The sequence below is a fragment of the Leopardus geoffroyi genome, chromosome E3 (assembly GCF_018350155.1).
Source record: "Leopardus geoffroyi isolate Oge1 chromosome E3, O.geoffroyi_Oge1_pat1.0, whole genome shotgun sequence".
In the NCBI taxonomy this organism is placed as follows: Eukaryota; Metazoa; Chordata; class Mammalia; order Carnivora; family Felidae; genus Leopardus; species Leopardus geoffroyi.
In genome coordinates, this window is record NC_059340.1 from 20,316,519 (window position 1) to 20,322,981 (window position 6,463).

At 51.2% G+C, this 6,463-nt stretch overlaps 1 long non-coding RNA gene across 1 annotated transcript; it reads left to right on the top strand.

Moving 5' to 3' along the window:
• Positions 1–8: 8 nt before the first annotated feature.
• LOC123589555 lies at positions 9–1,718 on the top strand. The gene is made up of 3 exons (XR_006708386.1): positions 9–191; positions 833–942; positions 1,345–1,718. It is a non-coding gene; the product is annotated as an uncharacterized LOC123589555 (long non-coding RNA).
• Positions 1,719–6,463: the final 4,745 nt, after the last annotated feature.

Sequence of the window (6,463 nt, forward strand, 5' to 3'; positions counted from 1 at the left end):
CGTCGTGTTTACAAGGCCGTAGGGTAGAGACGACCCGCAAGTGAGGGATCTTTTCCTGGTTTTCGATTCCCACTTGGGTGACGCCTGCGACTTCCTCAGCAAGGATAACTTAGTGTGCTAGTCAGCTTCGCATCCACCATTTCATCGAAACCGTACAACTAAGAGGATTCGTTTTCCTAGTTTACAGGGAGGTCCGCCAGTGCCCAGTGAAATAAAGTGGCCGAATCCTTGTACTTTCGGAAAGTCACAGCTCCGACATTTTTGCATCCACGGCCCGCAGGAGTGAGGAAATCCTGGGTTTCAGTGGACAGCCAGAATCCTCACTCCTGCCGCCGCGGCCCCGACCCTGAGTGGTGTGGGCATCACTGCGGGTTTTGGTTTGGAGCACACTGCCCGTGGCTTCCAGGGATTCAGGCCTTTTGAAGCATTGTACAGAGGTGGTAGAAAGTCCTGCTCACAGTGGGTCTGGAGTCCAAGGAGGAAAGGGAAGGGAATCATTTCCTGCTATCAAAGAAAAAAGTTATTTATGACAGCCGTTAAAGGTGGTAAGGCAGGCTACCTGCCGCTGCAGTGGGGGTCTGTGATAGAGGAAAGAGGTACTCCTGAACTCCAAATGTGACAAAGGCAAGTGCAGATTCATAGCCAAGGAGCAGGGTCTAGGTCAGTGGATGGGAAATTTTTAAGAGGAAGCGTCAGGGATAAGGGGAATTCTGCTAAATCGACCACCCAGGATTTTTGCTGACGGCAGGCCAGGGTGGTAAGATATTCAAGGGTAGAGGATAAGAAATCGGGTCAGATACCAAGGGTAGGGGATTTCTGCTTAATTCAACAGGATTCTTGCTAAAACTGGACTCAGCAAGCCAAGGACAGCGCCCAAGGTCAAGGCCTAGTCAGAAAGAGGACTGAGAAGAGCCATGTCACTGGTCACCAGGGATGTGTCAGGTATTCTCTGGGGCCCCGAGAACTCCTCGATGTTAATTATGTTAACAGTCCCGTTAGGTGGAGATTATAATGTCTTATAGACAAGGAAACTGAGGGTTGCTCAGGGCCAATTCGGCAGATCAGTGGGTTCTAGGTAGTTGGCTAACATGGTGGAAATCACACCAAATGAACTCACTTCCTGCCCTCAAGGGTCTTGCAGGGAAGAGAGATTAACAGATATTTATTGAGCATTGACTACACACCTTGAGCTTTCAAAGCATTTAAAAATATTAAAATCCTAGATTAACTATTATAATTTCCACCCCCCAGTTGAGTGGTGACGGCATTGAATTTTGTCTGAGCCCCGTGTTTCTGGAAAACAGTGAAGGTTGAAGGAATTTCCCTCACCCTTTTGTGTTCCAGAAAACAGCTTGCTGCAAAGAACCCCTTTTCCATGTGACTTCCAGAAGCCTCGTGGATGCTGCCCGTGTTTACCTCCGACAAGGCCGGGCACAGACCCTCCAGATTCCCACTCTTTGCCTCATAGGTGATTAGCTGAACTGCTTGTCCCCAGTAATCAGAGCAAAATGCTTGTCAGCCAAATTTCGTTAAATTCTCTCCTTCCTCCAGCCCCTGAACTTTGGTCCACGCTCAGCCTAAGCCAGCAGACGGTCCTTCTTTCTTGCGAAGAGGACAGGATGTTCTCTGATCCCCTGTCCCGTTATGCTACTCTTTGATCCCACTTTCTAGTTCTTTTCTGCAGCCTATAAAAGAAAAATCTTTTTGCCCAACCCTGACGATGCTCGCAAACCTTACTGATGAGGGAGCGTGGGCCAAGCCAGGGGCAAAGTACAGGCTAACAGCACCCCCCTCCACCAGGTGGGATATGTGTGATATTCCTCCGACACTCCTGCCTGTCCAAGAATAGGGGAAAGGAAAGAAAGCAAATAGTTAACTGATAGAGATCACAGTCGTGCAGGACAGGAGTCTCCTTCAGTTTACAGATAACTTAGTAAACTGCAAGAAAAAGGCAATCTTTTCCATAGCCTAATCTCCAGAAACCTATAGATTCTATTTCCTGGAGCCCGAATATCACCCTCATCAAGATGTAAGGGGGTTTAAGTGCTTGCCATGGTGATATGGGAAACAAGGCAAATGAAAAATTGAATCCCCTTACTGCCTACAGCCATTAACAAGTCCTTGAAACAGAGTGACCTTCTTCTAGGAGCTCAGCTGCCTTGACGATGATGACACTTTGGTAGGGGCAAAAGTGAATCTTGGCTTAATATTATCCTGACCACCCCCCCTCCCAGGATCCTGTGGGTCTCCTTAAACACATAAAAATTTCGGGGTGCCTGGGTGGCTCAGTCAATTAAGTGTCCGACTTGGGTTCAGGTCATGATCTCACAGCTCATGAATTTGAACCCCACGTCGGGCTCTGTGCTGACAGCTCAGAGCCTGGAGCCTGCTTCGGATTCTGTGTCTCCCTCGCTCTCTGCCCCTCCCCCACTCATACTCTGTCTTTCTCTCTCTCAAAAGTAAATAAAACATTAAAAAAAATTTTTTTTTAATTCCTTTGCAAACCTCTTTTATCTCTACCACCGCCCCCCCCCAAGATATATGTTAACAGTCATATTCCAGACTTAACGGCCCCTGATACACATCTGAAGGGCCTCATGACGGAGGTTTTACTAAGCAGTAATAAAAGATGTTTTCTGAGCTAGCCCCTCAAGGTCCTGGAAACCTTGCTTCCAAAATTCCTTAGAGACTTACACTGTCCCTAACCCCCTGCCAACCAGAAGGTATATATATATAATCAGTCACTTTTCACAACCCCAGTGCAGCTCTTTCTGCCCACGGGTCCTGTCCCCGTGCTTTAATAAAATCACCTTTTTGCACCAAAGACGTCTTCAAGAATTCTTAGGGGCGCCTGGGTGGCGCAGTCGGTTAAGCGTCCAACTTCAGCCAGGTCACGATCTTGCAGTCCGTGAGTTCGAGCCCCGCGTCGGGCTCTGGGCTGATAGCTCAGAGCCTGGAGCCGGTTTCCGATTCTGTGTCTCCCTCTCTCTCTGCCCCTCCCCCGTTCATGCTCTGTCTCTCCCTGTCCCAAAAAAAATAAACGTTGAAAAAAAAAAAAAAAAGAATTCCTTCTCGGCTGTCAGCTCCGAACCCCCATCGCCCCCAAACCCCGTCATTATGGTTTTCTCTCTAGGACAGTAGACCCCTCCGCATTGCAATCTCCCTGCAAATAAGTCTTCCCTTACTGTTTCCACTTTTATTTTTTTGTTAGTCAGTGGGTGGGCAGAGACCACAGGACCCCGGGCGGGACCCCGGGCCTCTAGGAGCCCAAACAGTCTCCACAGCATAGGTCAAAAGCGATGGGAAGGGGGGACCCTCGGATTCTCTTTCATGATGATCAGGAATGCGATTGTGGCCCATAACATCAAGTAGGGAATGCCACCAGATCAGGCAGAGACAGACATCCCTTTTGCCAACTTGTGTTTTCAAAACTGGCTTGTTGAGATGAATTACAGGCGCCAATGAGACGTTTTCATAAAAGAAAAGAACCACAGTCTTTCACCAGGGGGCTTCACTTCCTGCCGTCTCTTTGTCAGCCCCACCCCTCCCCCCACCTCCCCTCATCCCAGGCAGCCTTGGAATTGGCTGTGAAGCTGACAGAACCAATTGAGTGCCGCAGAAAGGCAGGGAACAAACAAAAGGCACCATTTATGTCCGTGTTTGTGAATTTTCTCCATTTGATCAGCAGCCTGCCGTTTAAATACATCCAAGTGTGCTTGGGAACATTTGTGGCTTAATTATCAGATTTACTGAAAACACACACATACAAACAAAACTCTAAACTGGAAAACAACATTGAGCTTGGCCACAGAAGAGACATTTGACTCCAGTTGCTTAAAGGTGGTGTGAGAACCTCCCACATACTGTGGCTTCCATTCACTGGATACCCTTCGCTGCCTTCCTTTCACCTCAGCGTTGCCACCTCAGCAAGGAGCCAGCGAGCCTAAACCGACCCTGAAAGAGGAGGAAGGTAAAAGAACAAAGTGTTCTGTCGAGCGGATTCCGCCGGGGTGGAAGCAAAAAGCTGATATGAAGTCAGGCAGCCAGGAACGCTCACTCTGAGCCTTACTGTTCTCGTCCAGGAAATGGGTATGAGAACTATGTTCCATGTGGTGGTGAGGATTGATAGAACAGCTGTTTGTCTCCAGTCATCGCCTCTATTCCGTAGCCTGTTCCAGAATCCGTATGTTCCAATCTATCAGCACAGGTGCCCCTTCCTGTTCTGTGTCCCCAGGTCCCCCAGGGCAGTGTGGAACTTCTTGAAATACAGGTTTTTGGCCGCCACCCCTGGAGTTTTCCATGTAGCAATTCTGGAGTCAGGCCCAGGATTCTGCATTGTCACTAGCTTTCCAGACAACTCAGAAGCAGATGATGACTACATTCTGCGAAAGGCAGCTCTGGGGCTCACGGATGTCTGCAACGGTGGGTGAGGCAGATGGTGGAGGGTTCCAGAAGCTGCATAAAGCTGACCTGAGGGAGAAGCCCAGAGGCTCCTGGCCAGGCTGGGTCCTCTCTCTTGCTGTTGCACGGACCCTCCTCCGCCAGTACGTCTTTGGATTCTCGCACAAACCACTGCCCGGGCCACGGCCAGCCCAAAGATCCTGCTCAAGACAGACTCAAGCTTTGCTCCCTTACAGACGAAACACCACTACCTTCCCTTCCTTCGTGGGTCCCAGGAGGCTTTTCTCTTAAACCCTTGAAAGCCAAAGGGTTTTGTTTAGTTGCTTTGTTCGTGTTGCAAATAATGCATTTGGGCACATATCCAAGCGGGCCCTGGGCTAAGTGCTTGCACCAGTCATCCATTAGCATGAATAATGCTGCGTAACAAGCCATCCCCGACCTGAGTAGCTTACAACAGTAAGACTACCGAGCATCTGGATGGTTTGGTCGTCTGAGTCTGACCCCGTTGGTCTTCGTGGGGCTTGCTCGTGTGAAGGTGGCCTCGCTCACATGTCTGCTGGTCAGCTGGCTGTTGGCCAGGGCAATGGAGATAAAGGTACCAGTGGTCACTCATCATGCAGGAGGCTAGCCTGGGGCTTGTGCACGTGACAGTGGCAGGATTCCAAGAGAGGGGAGGGGAACTTTGAGTCTCTTGAGCCTTAGGCTCATAAACGGCACAAATCATTTCTATTGCCCCAATCGAGTCACATTGTACTGGCCAAAGTACATCATGCGACGAGACAGATCCCAGGTGGGTGAGCAAAGAGAATCCAGCACTTGGTGAGAGGAACTTTAAGTCCTCTTAAAGGAGGCTCGAGCACGCGTGCGTGCGTGTGTGTGTGTGTGTGTGTGTGTGTGTGTGTAGGGGGGGCATTTCGAGTCAGAAATTCTCTCCTGTTTGAGTCTGTGGGCTTGTGACCTCCTTGGCTGACAGAATAAGGCAGGGGGGACTCTGTGGAACTTTGGGGCTGGGTCACAGACGGCGATCCGGCTTCTGCTTTGTTCACCGGGAACTCGCAGGAGCCTGGGGCTGTTCTGTAAGAAATCTGACCACCCCGGGGCCTCGTCTTGGAGTCCTCCCTGCCCAGGCACTGGGCACTGGGTGAACAAGCCTCGGGAAGATTCTAGCCCCAGCGATAGGAGCCTTCCCAGCTGACCCCTGGGCATCGTGGAGCACAGACGTGCCGTTCCCCACCCCCCAGAACCCACAAGCACCGTATAATGGTTATTGTGTGCTGCTAAGCTCCGGAGTGGCTCAGCCAGATGCTGGGAAGAGAAAGAACAGACACCTTGCCGTGGGGAGAGGGTGTTCCAGGCGGGGAAAACGGCCCGTCAGCAGGAGGGCGGGCAGGGCAGGGGACACTACGGTGGTGGCTTCCGGCAAAATTCCCAAAGTGTCAGTGCGCCACCTGGGGCGGCCTGCTCTTCCGTCCTGGGTTTGCTGCCTCCGGGCCCAGGGCCCCCTGTTTTTCCACCTCCGGTGCCCAGCAGGCTCCTCAAGCCTGAACGCACAGGGGACCTTGGAGTCCCGCTGCTCTACTTGCTGTGGGAATTTCAGTCCAGAATGAAAGCAGGGGAGGGAGAAAGCTTGGCCCGCTGGGCTGCAGCCCGAGCTCCGATCCTTCCAGATCCTTCCGTTCCCTGCCACCCTGGACCCTGCTGCAAAGACACCTCAGCCTGGCATCCTCCGCCCTGCTGGCCCCCAGCCGCGGGTGGTTTCTGGGAGGCGCTCCCAGCCTCGTGTGCTAATCCTTCCAAAGAAGGAGGAGGAAGAGAACAGTGTGTCCTGTCCTCACGCATAGCCGATTTTCCAAGGGGACTGGGAAGGGGGGACTGTAACACCATCATCATCATTAGGATTAGGATTGGGATTAGGATTGTTCTTGACAATAGCTGCCATTTCTTGAGGGTTAACCTTGAGCTGGGCGCTATATATCATTTCATCTTCATTTGTGGTCCTGAAGATAAAGATACTAAAACTCCGGTTTAAAGCGGAGGAGATGGGAGCTCAGGCAGGAACCTG